This window comes from Entelurus aequoreus, linkage group LG20 (assembly GCF_033978785.1).
Source record: "Entelurus aequoreus isolate RoL-2023_Sb linkage group LG20, RoL_Eaeq_v1.1, whole genome shotgun sequence".
In the NCBI taxonomy this organism is placed as follows: domain Eukaryota; kingdom Metazoa; phylum Chordata; class Actinopteri; order Syngnathiformes; family Syngnathidae; genus Entelurus; species Entelurus aequoreus.
In genome coordinates, this window is record NC_084750.1 from 7,716,168 (window position 1) to 7,731,942 (window position 15,775).

Consider the following 15,775-nt stretch of genomic DNA (forward strand, 5'->3'; position numbering starts at 1 on the left):
TAATAGTTAATTAATTAATATTGCATATTTTGTGTTTTTTGGGGGAAAATATTGCATATTTTGTGTTTTTTGGGGGATTATTTTTCATATTTAGTTTTTTTGGGGGAAATATTGCATATATTGTGTTTTATGGGGGAAATATTGCATATTTTGTTTTTTGGGGGAAAATATTGCATGTTTTGTGTGTTTGGCACAGACAAAAAGGGCAAAAAACACACAATTAAAAGAAAAACATAAAAAAAAATATAATGACCAAAAATGGATGGATGTTTCTAAGTTGATTTGGAAAATTAATAGTTAGTTAATTAATATTGCATATTTTGTGTTTTTTTGGGGAAAATATTGCATATTTTGTGTTTTTTGGGGGAATATTTTGCATATTTAGTTTTTTTGGGGGGAAATATTGCATATATTGTGTTTTATGGGGGAAATATTGCATAGTTTGTTTTTTTGGGGGGAAATATTGCATATATTGTGTTTTATGGGGGAAATATTGCATATTTTGTTTTTTGGGGGAAAATATTGCATGTTTTGTGTGTTTGCCTTAGACAAAAAGGGCAAAAACACACAATTAAAAGAAAAACATAAAAATAATATACAATGACCAAAAATGGATGGATGTTTCTATTTGGAAAATTAATAGTTAATTAATTAATATTGCATATTTTGTGTTTTTTGGGGAAAATATTGCATATTTTGTGTTTTTTGGGGAAAATATTGCAAATTTTGTGTTTTTTGGAGGAATATATTGCATATTTAGTTTTTTGGGGGAAATATTGCATATATTGTGTTTTATGGGGGAAATATTGCATATTTTGTTTTTTGGGGGAAAATATTGCATATTTTGTGTTTTGGGGGGAAAATATTGCATGTTTTGTGTGTTTGCCTTAGACAAAAACGGCAAAAACACACAATTAAAAGCAAAACATAAAAATAATATATAATGTCCAAAAATGGATGGATGGTTCGGAAGTTGATCTGGAAAATTGATAGTTAATTAATTAATATTGCATATTTTGTGTTCTTTGATGTTTTTCTGCCATTGTGTCTCTATTTAGTTTTTTTTTTTTTTACAGTTCTGTTAAAGTTAAAGTTAAAATACCAATGATTGTCACACACACTAGGTTATACAGTTAATTAACAGTTGTAAGCATTATTCACATCATCTTTGTACACTTCATCCCATTTGTGTTCCTTGAAGTCTTCTCTCAAAGCGTTCAAGGCTTCTATTGCTCTATTTCTTACAAATACATTAAATACAGGAAGACGATCCCTCACATCTAAAATACCACCAACTAATATCCTTTCATCATTCCTTGTGAGTGCAACTCTTATTGACGGACATGTTTACTGTGTGCAGTTATTCTTGTTGGTTTTGTTATCCTGTGAAACAAACTTGTACTCTACATGGTGTTCAAAAACTAATCTCATTCCACCTTCAATATCCTTGTTAAATCACAGATTTATTTGGTATTCCGTCAAACAACTCCATTCATAAACTGTTCAAAGCATGACCCAGGCTTTCTACACACACGTGACATGAATATTTGTTCTTTTGTCGTTAATTATTTCCACTGTAATATCATTCACAAGAGTTGTCGTATTACAAACGAGTTTACATTTTTAGTCGGCGCTTACATAACGGGCTGCCCCTCCCCCCTCTGTGTCTGTGTACGTTGTACATGTTGAACTTTGTTTATTTTTCTTTCTTTCAACCAAGTTTCTACGACTGCAATCACTTTGAAGCTTTTACTAAAATGACTTTAAGTACTCTGTTATTTATCTAAATTGCTGGCTTGCAGACGCGTTAAAACAAAACACGAGTGCCATTACTTTAAAAGTGAATAATGCTTCTAATTACATTCATTTATGTGCTTTCTGCTCGGCCAGAATGGCAACAGTCAGGAATATTTGTTCATGTCTTGAAATATGCTAATGAGTTGCTAAAATGAAGACATTACAGAAGCCCCTGTTTTAAAGGGAGCTTTTCTCCCAGCAGCAGCTTGCAGAGGTGACTTTATGAAAGATTCATGGTGCAGCACAGCCAGGGTCAGCTGGGCTTTCTTGCAAACTGCCTATATCACCGCGAGCTGCACACTTCCCCGCAATTGTGTCATGGAGTGTGCATCCGATTTGGTCCGCTTCAGACCTTTTTATTTGCTAGAGGGGGGGAAGTCGCTTCTTTTTAATGTACAAACCCCAAAACCAGTGAAGTTGGCACGTTGTGTAAATGGTTAATAAAAACAGAATACAATGATTTGAAAATCCTTTTCCACTTATATTCAATTGAATAGACTGCAAAGACAAGATATTTAACGTTCAAACTGGTAAACATAGTTGTTTTTTGCAAATATTAGCTCATTTGGAATTTGATGTCTGCATCATGTGTCAAAAAAGCTGGCACAAGTGGCAAAAAAGACAGAGAAAGTTGAGGAATGCTCGTCAAACACTTGTTTGGAACATCCCACAGGTGAACAGGCTAATTGGGAACAGGTGGGTGCCATGATTGGGTATGAAAGCAGCTTCCATGAAATAAACAAAAAACAGTAAAATAAATACATTTTTGACATAATGGAGAATAAATAATGAAAATACAAAATTAACATGATTTGTTTGTTGAACGGTTACAAAATAAGTACTTTTTTAAAATTTTTTTATTGGCACAGACCTATTTTTTCGGTACTTCCGAGTATTGTAGTTTGATACCTTTGCAAAAAAAACAAAACAGTCAAATTATTTAATTCTTGACACGATGGAAAATAAATAATAAAAATACAAAATTAACATGATTTGTTCATTAAACGGTTACAAATATAGATAAGTACTTCTTTTTTTTTTTTTATATTGGCACCGACCTATTTTTTCGGTACTTCCGAGTATTGTAGTTCGACACCTTGCAAAAAACAAACAAACAGTAAAATTATTTAATTTTTGACATGATGGAAAGTAAATAATAAAAATGCAAAATCAACATGATTTGTTCGTTAAACGGTTGTAAACATGGATAAGTACTGAATTTTGTACTTTTATAAGCACAGACCTATTTTTTTTCCATACTTCCAAGTATTGTAGTTTGACACCTGTGCAATAAAAAAAACCCAGTAAAATTATAACGTTTTTTTGACATTACGGAAAATAAATAATACAAATACAAAATCAACATGATTTGTTCGTAAACTGTTGTAAATATTGATAAGTACTGAATTCTGTACTTTTATAGGCAGTGATCGAATTTTGTCAGAACAACCGAGTATTGTATTTTGACACCTGTGTGAAAAAAACAAAACAGAAAAAATTTAAATTTCTTGACATGATGGAAAATAAATGATACAAATACAAAATGAACATGATTTGTTCGTTAAACGGTTATAAATATAGATAAGTACTGAATTCCGTACTTTAATAGGCACAGACCTATTTTTTTGGGTACTTCGGAGTATTGTAGTTTGACACCTGTGCGGAAAAAAACTGTAAAATTATAAAATTTTTGACATGGACAATAAAAATACAAAATGAACAATATTTGTTCGTTAAACTTTCGTACATATTGATAAGTACTGAATTCTGTACTTTTATAGGCAGCGATCGAGGTTTGTCGGAACAACCGAGTATTGTAGTTTGACACCTGTGCTATCAACAAAAAACAGTAACATTTTTAAATTTTTGACATGATGGAAAATAAATAATACAAATACAAAATGACTATGATTTGGTCCTTAAACGGTTATAAATATAAATAAGTACTTCTGTACTTTTATAGGCACCAACCTACTTTTTTGGGGTATTTCCTAGTATTGTAGTTTGACACGTGCAAAAAAACTAACAAAAAAAGAAGTACAATTATACAATTTTTGACATGATGGAAAATAAATAATACAAAATGAACATGATTTGTTTGTTAAATGGTTATAAATATAGAAAAGTACTGAATTATGTACTTTTATAGGCAACGACCTATTTTGGTACTTCCCAGTATTGTAGTTTGACACCTGTGCAAAAAAAAACAAACAGTAAAATTATTACATTTTTGACATGATGGAAAATAAATAATAAAAATACAAAATTAACATGATTTGTTCGTTAAATGGTTGTAAATATAGAGAAGTACTGAAATGTGTACTTTTATAGGCAGCGACCTGTTTTTTTCGGTACTTCCGAGTATTGTAGTTTGACACCTGTGCAATAAAAAAAAACCAAAAAACCCAGTAAAATTATAACGATTTTTTGACATGACGGAAAATAAATAATACAAATACAAAATCAACATGATTTGTTCGTAAACTGTTGTAAATATTGATAAGTACTGAATTCTGTACTTTTATAGGCAGCGATGGAATTTTGTCGGGACAACCGAGTATTGTAATTTGACACCTGTGTGAAAAAAACAAAACAGAAAAAATTTAAAATTCTTGACATGATGGAAAATAAATAATAAAAATACAAAATGAACATGATTTGTTCGTTAAACGGTTATAAATATAGATAAGTACTGAATTCCGTACTTTTATAGGCACAGACCTATTTTTTGGGGTACTTCGGAGTATTGTAGTTTGACACCTGTGCGGAAAAAACAGTAAAATTATAACATTTTTGACATGGACAATAAATATACAAAATGAACAATATTTGTTCGTTAAACTTTTGTACATATTGATAAGTACTGAATTCTGTACTTTTTTAGGCAGCGATCGAATTTTGTCGGAACAACCGAGTATTGTAGTTTGACACCTGTACTATCAACAAAAAACAGTAAAATTATAAAATTTTTGACATGATGGAAAATAAATAATACAAAAACAAAATGAATATGATTTGGTCCTTAAACGGTTATAAATATAAATAAGTACTTCTGTACTGTATTTCCTAGTATTGTAGTTTGACACTTGTGCAAAAAAACTAACAAAAAAAGAAGTAAAATTATACAATTTTTGACATGATGGAAAATAAATAATACAAAATGAACATGATTTGTGTGTTAAATGGTTATAAATATAGAAAAGTACTGAATTATGTACTTTCATAGGCAACGACCTATTTTGGTACTTCCCAGTATTGTAGTTTGACACCTGTGCAAAAAAAACAAAAAAACAGTAAAATTATTACATTTTTGACATGATGGAAAATAAATAATAAAAATACAAAATTAACACGATTTGTTCGTTAAATGGTTGTAAATATAGAGAAGTACTGAAATGTGTACTTTTATAGGCAGCGACCTGTTTTTTTTCGGTACTTCCGAGTATTGTAGTTTGACACCTATGCGAAAAAAAAAGGTAATTTATTATTATTTTTTGACATGATGGAAAATAAATAACAATACAAAATGAACATGATTTGTTCATTAAACGGTTCTAAATATCAATAAGTACTAAATTTTGTACTTTTATTGGCACTGACCAAATTTCGTGGGTACTACTGATTATTGTAGTTTGACACCTGTGCGAAAAAAACCCAGTAAAATTATAAAATTTTTGACATGATGGAAAATAAATAATACAAAATGAACATGATTTGTTCGTTAAACGGTTACAAATATAAATAAGTACTGAATTCTGTACTTTTATAGGCAGCGATCGAATTTTGTGCTAAAAACAAAAAACAGTAAAATTATAAAAATTTTGACATGATGGAAAATAAATAATACAAAAACAAAATGAATATGATTTGGTCCTTGAACGGTTATAAATATAAATAAGTACTTCTGTACTTTTATAGGCACCAACCTACTTTTTTGGGGTATTTCCTAGTATTGTAGTTTGACACATGTGCAAAAAAACTAACAAAAAAAGAAGTAAAATTATAAAATTTTTGACATGATGGAAAATAAATAATAGAAAATGAACATGATTTGTGTGTTGAATGGTTATAAATATAGAAAAGTACTGAATTATGTACTTTTATAGGCAACGACCTATTTTGGTACTTCCCAGTATTGTAGTTTGACACCTGTGCAAAAAAACCCAAAAAAACCCCAGTAAAATTATTACATTTTTGACATGATGGAAAATAAATAATAAACATACAAAATTAACATGATTTGTTCGTTAAATGGTTGTAAATATAGAGAAGTACTGAAATGTGTACTTTTATAGGCAGCGACCTGTTTTTTTCGGTACTTCTGAGTATTGTAGTTTGACACCTGTGCGAAAAACCCCCCAGTAAAATTATAAAATTTTTTGACATGAGGGAAAAGAAATAATAAAAATACAAAATGAACATGATTTTTTTCGTTAAACGGTTATAAATATAAATAAGTACTGAATTCTGTACTTTCATAAGCACCGACCTATTTTTTCGGTACTTCCGAGTATTGTAGTTTGACACCTGTGCAAAAAAACCCCTGTAAAAGTACTTAATTCTTGACATGATGGAAAATAAATAATAAAAGTACAAAATTAACATGATTTGTTCGTTAAACGGTTACACATATAAAGATAAGTACTAACTCTTGTATTTTTATAGGCACCGACCTATTTTTTTGGGTACTTCGGAGTATTGTAGTTTGACACCTGTGCGGAAAAAAATAATTACATTATTGTATTTTTGACATGATGGACAATAAATAATAAAAATACAAAATGAACAATATTTGTTCGTTCAACTTTTGTAAATTTAGATAAGTACTGAATTCTGTACTTTTATAGGCAGCGACCTATTTTTTTTTCGGTATTTCCAAGTATTGTAGTTTGACACCTGTGCAAAAAAACCCCAGTAAAATTATAAAACATTTTGACATGAGGGAAAATAAATAATAAAAATACAAAATGAACATGATTTTTTTTGTTAAACGGTTATAAATATAAATAAGTACTGAATTCTGTACTTTTATTGGCACTGACCAACTCTCGTGGGTACTACTGATTATTGTAGTTTGACACCTGTGCGAAAAAAAAACAGTAAAATTATAAAATTTTTGATATGGAAAATAAATAATAAAAATACAAAATGAACATGATTTGTTCGTTAAAATTTTGTAAATATTAATAAGTACTGAATTCTGTACTTTTATAAGGACCGACCTATTTTTTCGGTACCTCGAGTATTACTTAACTTTTGACATGAAAAAAAGGTAATTTATTATTATTTTTTGACATGATGGAAAATAAATAACAATACAAAATGAACATGATTTGTTCATTAAACGGTTCTAAATATCAATAAGTACTAAATTCTGTACTTTTATTGGCACTGACCAAATTTCGTGGGTACTACTGATTATTGTAGTTTGACACCTGTGCGAAAAAAAATTATACAATTTTTGACATGATGGAAGGGACAAGCGGTAGAAAATGGATGTATGGATGGATGGAAAATAAATAAAAAAAATAAAAATGAACATGATTTGTTTGTTAAACGGTTACAAATATAGATACGTACTGAATTCTGTACTTTTATAGGCACATAGTGTTGTAGTTTGTATTGTAGTTTGACACCTGTGATTGAAATCCTACTCGATAGTTGTTTTTTCCCCCGTGAAAACACCAAATGCTGTAAACGTTCCCGCATGAAAGGACCCCCCGCCCCCTTGCCCGTGCTTGAACGGGGCTACAAAGCGCGGCGTGTGTTCCGTAGCCGTGGCGCCAAAAGTGGCCGCCGGGTGTTTGCAGATAAGGGGCGCCACTCCCCACCTTGAGCTCATAAAGCAGCGTGTCTGACACAGCCAATGAATATGTTAGCGCGGCTCTGAGATGAAGAGGGACAGGCGGAATGTTCCGTATCAAATCAGAGGGTGGAAGCCATTTCCACCTCTGCCACACATTTATCATCTCGTGTCAGCAGACGCCAACTTCTTCCCGCCTGCTTCCTCGCTCTGTCAAATCAACACCTTTGGCATATATTGGATTTCATATCTGACTTTTTTTTTTGTTGTTGTTTTGTTTCACCTCATTCTCCCCAGAGAGGGAGTGAATTAGAGGAGAGGGGAGAAAATAAAAGAGCCGTCTTGTGATTGGTAATAAGGAGCGCCGTGTTCGTCCTTTGCAGGGATTCTGTAATGATGATGTATTACAGGTAGGGGGAAAAGCAGCCATATTGGATTTTGTTTTCCAGAAAATTCATGCTCACTGACGGTTATTTTGAAGCAAAGACCCGCTGGCAGGCTCGGCGGGAACGTCAGCGGCGTTTTGCCGCCGTTTTCCGGGTGAACACGACCCCGAGCATGTCAGCGGGGTTTTTTAAATGCAATATTCCGAGCACGATGTAAATGTAAGTACGTTTTGTGTGGAAAATGGTGCAGGGTTGTATATTTGCCGAGTTGTCAACAACGCCCGAGGCTTTTGTCTTTTCCTTTTTTTTTTGTGTTGTTTTCATACCGCATGCAGAGGACGCCATGTTTGTTTTTTTCTATTCAAAGCAGTCAGGCCAAGAGTCGGGCGGAAGGGGATGTAAAGAACAGGACGAAGTATTTGGCCACCTGCCTTGACTCACGTATGAACATTGAAGTGCCATCCCCTTCCTAACCCATAGGGTTCAATATGATGCCAGGTCCACCTTTTGCAGCTATTACAGCTTCAACTCTTCTGGGAAGGCTGTCCACAAGGTGTGCGGAGTGTGTTTATAGGAATTTTCCGCCATTCTTCCAAAAGCGCATTGGTGTTGGTGGAGAAGGCCTGGCTCTCAGTCTCCGTTCTAATTCATCCCAAAAGGTGTTCTATCGTGTTAACGTCAGGACTCTGTGCAGGCCAGTCAAGTTCATCCACACCAGACTCTGTCGTCCATGTCTTTATGGACCTTGTTTTGTGCACAGTCATGTTGGAAGAGGAAGGGGCCCGCTCCAAACTGTTCCCACAAGGTTGGCAGCATGGAATTGTCCAAAATGTTTTGGTATCCTGGAGCATTCAAAGTTCCTTCCACTGGAACTAACTCCTGAAAAACAACCCCACACCATAAATCCTCCCCCACCAAAATTTCACACTCCTACCACTCGGTGGCTGAGTTGCTGTTGTTCCCAAACTCTTCCCCTTTTCTTATAATAAAGCCGACAGTTGACTTTGGAATATTACATTTCACGACTGGATTTGTCAGTTCCACGCTGGAAATCACTGAGAGCGGCCCATTCTGTCACAAATGTTTGTAGAAACAGTCTCCATACCTAAGTGCTTGATTGTATACACCTGTGGCCGGGCCAAGTGATTAGGACACCTGATTCTCATCATTTGGATGGGTGGCCAAATACTTTTGGCAATATAGTGTATTGCCTAAATAAATAAATACCATGTTTTCCAGACTATAGAGCGCACCACCCCCTACATTTTAGGAGAAAACATAATTTTTCCATACATGAGCCGCAGATATATGCGTTGTGAAATTTAAAATGTTTATTTACATACCTTAAAGGCCTACTGAAATGATTTTTTTGTATTCAAACGGGGATAGCAGATCCATTCTATGTGTCGTACTTGATCATTTCGAGATATCGCCATATTTTTGCTGAAAGGATTTAGTAGAGAACATCGACGATAAAGTTCGCAACTTTTGGTCGCTGATAAAAAAAAGCCTTGCCTGTACCGGAAGTAGTGTGACGTCACAGGTTGAAAGGCTCCTCACATTTCCCCATTGTTTACACCAGCAGCCAGAGCGATTCGGACCGAGAAAACGACGATTACCCCATTAATTTGAGCGAGGATGAAAGATTCGTGGATGAGGAACGTGAGAGTGAAGGACTAGAGTGCAGTGCAGGACGTACCTTTTTTCGCTCTGACCGTAACTTAGGTACAAGCTGGCTCATTGGATTCCACACTTTCTCCTTTTTCTATTGTGGATCACGGATTTGTATTTCAAACCACCTCGGATACTATATCCTCTTGAAAATGAGAGTCGAGAACGCGAAATGGACATTCACAGTGACTTTTATCTCCACGACAATACATCGGCGAAGCTCTTTAGCTACGGAGCTAACGTGATAGCACATCGGGCTTAAATGCAGATAGAAACAAAAGAAATAAACCCCTGACTGGAAAGATACACAGAAAATCAACAATACTATTAAACCATGGACATGTAACTACACGGTTAATGCTTTCCAGCTTGGGGAAGATTAACAATGCTGTTGCTAACAACGCCATTGAAGCTAACTTAGCAACGGGACCTCACAGAGCTATGATAAAAATATTAGCTATCCACCTACGCCAGCCAGCCCTCATCTGCTCATCAACACCCGTGCTCACCTGCGTTCCAGCGATCGACGGAGCGACGATCATAGATGCGGTCGGCGGCCCGGAGACGGAGGAAGTCAAGGTGAGGTCGGCGGCTAGCGCGTCTGCTATCCATCTCAAAGTCCTCCTGGTTGTGTTGCTGCAGCCGGCCGCTAATACACCGATCCCACCTACAACTTTCTTATTTGCAGTCTCCATTGTTCATTAAACAAATTGCAAAAGATTCACCAACACAGATGTCCAGAATACTGTGGAATTATGAGATGAAAACAGAGCTTTTTTGTGATCGATTTAATGGTGTACCAATACTTCCGGTTCAACGATTGACGTCACGCGCATACGTCATCATACATAGACGTTTTCAAGCGGAAGTTTAGCGGGAAATTTAAAATTGCACTTTATAAGTTAAACCGGCCGTATTGGCATGTGTTGCAATGTTAAAATTTCATCATTGATATATAAACTATCAGACTGCGTGGTCGGTAGTAGTGGCTTTCAGTAGGCCTTTAATTGTTTCTAAAGGGTGTCTAACACGGCAGTAAAACGGATGATCAAACAAAACACAAGTCGTCGTCATGGACCCACTAGCAGCTAAACCAGGGGTTTCAAACTCATTTTAGATGGGGGGCCACGTGGAGAAAAATCTACTACCAAGTGGGCCGAACCGATAAAATCACTGCATGATAACTTAAAAATAAAGACAACTTCAGATTGTTTTCTTGGTTTACAAATAGAACAAGCACATTCTGAAAATGTACAAATCATAATGTTGTTGTTTTTTTTACACTTACATGTTGCGTTTAATAGTATTCTATCTTTATTTGTCGTTATTTGTACTTTCTGAATAAATGATGTGATAATGTTCATCAGTCAACTCAAAGGTGTTAATTTTCAATCTATCAAGATAAAAAAATATCAAAATCAAATTACAGGATGTTGTTTATGTAGTTTGCTCATTTTCCTCGACTGGTGCGCTAATATTATATGGTTTATTTTTATTTTTTTACATACCATATTTTTCGGAGTATAAGCAGCACCTGCAGCGTGCAAACTCATCCAAAAGATGGCGCCATAGTGCACACATGAACACACCTTTTCACGATGTCGAACATTTCCAAAAGCAATTTGAAATGTGGACTCGTCAGACCACAGAACACTTTTCCACTTTGTATCAGTCCATCTTGGATGAGCTCGGGCCCAGCGAAGCCGGCGCCGTTACTGGGTGTTGTTGATAAATGGCTTTCCCTTTGCATAGTAGAGTTTTAACTTGCACTTACAGATGTCGCGACCAACTGTAGTTACTGACAGTGGGTTTCTGAAGTGTTCCTGAGCCCATGTGGTGATATCCTTTAGAGATTGATGTCGGTTTTTGATACAGTGCCGTCTGAGGGATCGGAGGTCACGGTCATTCAATGTTGGTTTCCGGCCATACCACTTATGTGCAGTGATTTCTCCAGATTCTCTGAACCTTTTGATGATATTACGGAGCGTAGATGTTGAAATCCCTAAATTCCTTGCAATAGCTGGTTGAGAAAGGTTTTTCTTAAACTGTTCAACAATTTGCTGACGCATTTGTTGACAAAGTGGTGACCCTCGCCCCATCCTTTTTGGTGAATGACTGAGCATTTCATGGAATCTACTTTTATACCCAATCATGGCACCCACCTGTTCCCAATTAGCCTGTTCACCTGTGGGATGTTCCAAATAAGTGTTTGATGAGCATTCCTCAACTTTATCAGTATTTATTGCCACCTTTCCCAACTTCTTTGTCACGTGTTGCTGGCATCAAATTCTAAAGTTAATGATTATTTGCAAAAAAAAAAAAATTGTTTATCAGTTTGAACATCAGATATGTTGTCTTTGTAGCATATTCAGCTGAATATGGGTTGAACATTATTAGCAAAGCATTGTATTCCGTTTATATTTACATCTAACACAATTTCCCAACTCATATGGAAACGGGGTTTGTAAAAGCAACTGGGGTCAAAGTGTGGATAGACGGCACCCATTCATCGCAGGTTGCTCTCTAATTGAAGCCGGTGTTGTGGCGAGACATGCACCCTCCTGGATTATGGCTCCGAGGAATGAACGGAATGTGCTTCAGCAAGAAAGTTAACAGGGCTTTTTGCACCACCTGCGGAAATTTAAAAGGGAGAATTCCCCCCGCGACGGCGGGCGAGCTGCACCGTGCGAGTGTGCAGTTAACAAAATGTCCTCTTGTTGTGATTGAAGCCTCCCGCTGCACTTAAGGAAGTCCATGTTTTTCAATGAGACACTTGAAGTCACGTGACTCCTGATTAACAAACCCAGAAGGGATGAAAGCGTGGGTCTTTTTCCCACCAATTTGTCTCCCAAGATGAGCCTGTCCTAACGCGCTGGACTCATCTCCTCGCCGTGCTGTCTCTCGGCAGCGCTACGACTCGCCTTCTCTTCATCATTAATTCATGGCATGCGGCACGGCACGCCCTCGCCGAGTGGCGCACTCCAGCCAAAAGTTACCCTTTTTTTACCACCGTCTGACTGGCGGATGAAAGGATGGATCTGGAAGGCGGTGGTTATCATCATCACTATTATTGAAGGAAGAAAGGATACAAGTGTTATCTTAATAAGAAAGTGATACCCTATCGGAAATGACATCAATGCTGCATGACTCCAACCCTCCTGGTTTATTGGAAGGTTCTTCATTTCTGTTAGAAAGGTGACGGTGATCAGTAGTAACTGGTGAGAGGAACATTTTCATTGTGTGACATGCATTACAATCTTTTGTCGACTCAAAGTCGTAAAGAATTGTATTTATTTATCATTTTGTGAAAGGTGGTGGTTATAATCATCATCATTACTATTATTGAAGGAAGAAAGGATGTAAGTATTATTTTATTAATACCTGCTCTGTTTCGCCAGAAGAAAGTGATACCCTGTCCGAAATGACATCATTGCTGCATGACTCCAACCCTCCTGGTTTATGGGATTGTTTTAAGGTTCTTAATATCTGTTAGAAAGGTGGTGGCTGTCAGTAATAATTGGTGATAGGAACATTTACATTAATTATGTGACATACATCACAATTTTGTCGACTTTAAGTCCTTGTAATGAATTGTTTTGTGAAAGGTGGTGGTTATCATCATCACTATTATTGAAGGAAGAAAGGATACCAGTATTCTTTTAATAAAAATACCTGCTCTGATTCGCCAGAAGAAAGTGATACCCTTTTAACCACCGTCTGACTGGCGGATGAAAGGATGGATCTGGAAGGTGGTGGTTATCATCATCACTATTATTGAAAGAAGAAAGGATACAAGTATTCTTTTAATAAAAATACCTGCTCTGATTCGCCAGAAGAAAGTGATACCCTTTTAACCACCGTCTGACTGGCGGATGAAAGGATGGATCTGGAAGGTGGTGGTTATCATCATCACTATTATTGAAAGAAGAAAGGATACAAGTATTCTTTTAATAAAAATACCTGCTCTGATTCGCCAGAAGAAAGTGATACCCTTTTAACCACCGTCTGACTGGCGGATGAAAGGATGGATCTGGAAGGCGGTGGTTATCATCATCACTATTATTGAAGGAAGAAAGGATACAAGTGTTATCTTAATAAGAAAGTGATACCCTATCGGAAATGACATCAATGCTGCATGACTCCAACCCTCCTGGTTTATTGGAAGGTTCTTCATTTCTGTTAGAAAGGTGACGGTGATCAGTAGTAACTGGTGAGAGGAACATTTTCATTGTGTGACATGCATTACAATCTTTTGTCGACTCAAAGTCGTAAAGAATTGTATTTATTTATCATTTTGTGAAAGGTGGTGGTTATAATCATCATCATTACTATTATTGAAAGAAGAAAGGATGTAAGTATTATTTTATTAATACCTGCTCTGATTCGCCAGAAGAAAGTGATACCCTTTTAACCACCGTCTGACTGGCGGTTGAAAGGATGGATCTGGAAGGCGGTGGTTATCATCATCACTATTATTGAAGGAAGAAAGGATACAAGTGTTATCTTAATAAGAAAGTGATACCCTGTCCGAAATGACATCATTGCTGCATGACTCCAACCCTCCTGGTTTATTGGAAGGTTCTTCATTTCTGTTAGAAAGGTGACGGTGATCAGTAGTAACTGGTGAGAGGAACATTTTCATTGTGTGACATGCATTACAATCTTTTGTCGACTCAAAGTCGTAATGAATTGTTTTGTGAAAGGTGGTGGTTATCATCATCATCATTACTATTATTGAAGGAAGAAAGGATGTAAGTATTATTTTATTAATACCTGCTCTGATTCGCCAGAAGAAAGTGATACCCTGTCCGAAATGACATCATTGCTGCATTATTCCAACCCTCCTGGTTTATTGGATTGTTTTAAGGTTCTTAATATCTGTTAGAAAGGTGGTGGCTGTCAGTAATAATTGGTGATAGGAACACATTAATTATGTGACATACATCACAATTTTGTCGACTTTAAGTCCTTGTAATGAATTGTTTTGTGAAAGGTGGTGGTTATCATCATCACTATTATTGAAAGAAGAAAGGATACAAGTATTCTTTTAATAAAAATACCTGCTCTGATTCGCCAGAAGACAGTGATACCCTTTTAACCACCGTCTGACTGGCGGATGAAAGGATGGATCTGGAAGGTGGTGGTTATCATCATCACTATTATTGAAGGAAGAAAGGATACAAGTGTTATCTTAATAAGAAAGTGATACCCTATCGGAAATGACATCAATGCTGCATGACTCCAACCCTCCTGGTTTATTGGAAGGTTCTTCATTTCTGTTAGAAAGGTGACGGTGATCAGTAGTAACTGGTGAGAGGAACATTTTCATTGTGTGACATACATCACAGTATTTTGTCCACTTAAAGTATTTGTAATGAATTGTTTTTTAAAAGGTGGTGTTTATCATCATCACTATTATTGAAGGAAGAAAGGATACAAGTGTTCTTTTAATAAGAAAGTGATACACTATCTGAAATGACATCACTGCTGCATGACTCCAACCCTCCTGGTTTATTGGATTCTTGTAAGGTTCTTAATTTCTGTTAGAAAGGTGGCGGTTATCAGTAGTAACTGGCGAGGAGATCGTTTGTATTAATTATGTGACATACATCACAATCTTTTGTCGACTCAAAGTCGTTGTAATTAATTGTTGTGTGAAAGGTGGTGGTGATCATCATCACTATTATTGAAGGAAGAAAGGATACAAGTGTTATCTTAATAACATCATTGTTGCATGACTCCAACCCTCCTGGTTTATTGGAAGGTTCTTCATTTCTGTTAGAAAGGTGACGGTGATCAGTAGTAACTGGTGCGAGGAACATTTTCATTGTGTGACATGCATTACAATCTTTTGTCGACTCAAAGTCGTAATGAATTGTATTTATTTATCATTTTGTGAAAGGTGGTGGTTATAATCATCATCATTACTATTATTGAAGGAAGAAAGGATATAAGTATTATTTTATTAATACCTGCTCTGTTTCGCCAGAAGAAAGTGATACCCTGTCCGAAATGACATCATTGCTGCATTATTCCAACCCTCCTGGTTTATTGGATTGTTTTAAGGTTCTTAATATCTGTTAGAAAGGTGGTGGCTGTCAGTAATAATTGGTGATAG

At 35.8% G+C, this 15,775-nt stretch overlaps 1 pseudogene; it reads right to left on the reverse strand.

Moving 5' to 3' along the window:
* Positions 1–7,447: 7,447 nt before the first annotated feature.
* The window catches only part of LOC133636382 (uncharacterized), a 33,631-nt pseudogene continuing 25,303 nt past the window's right edge, over positions 7,448–15,775 (reverse strand).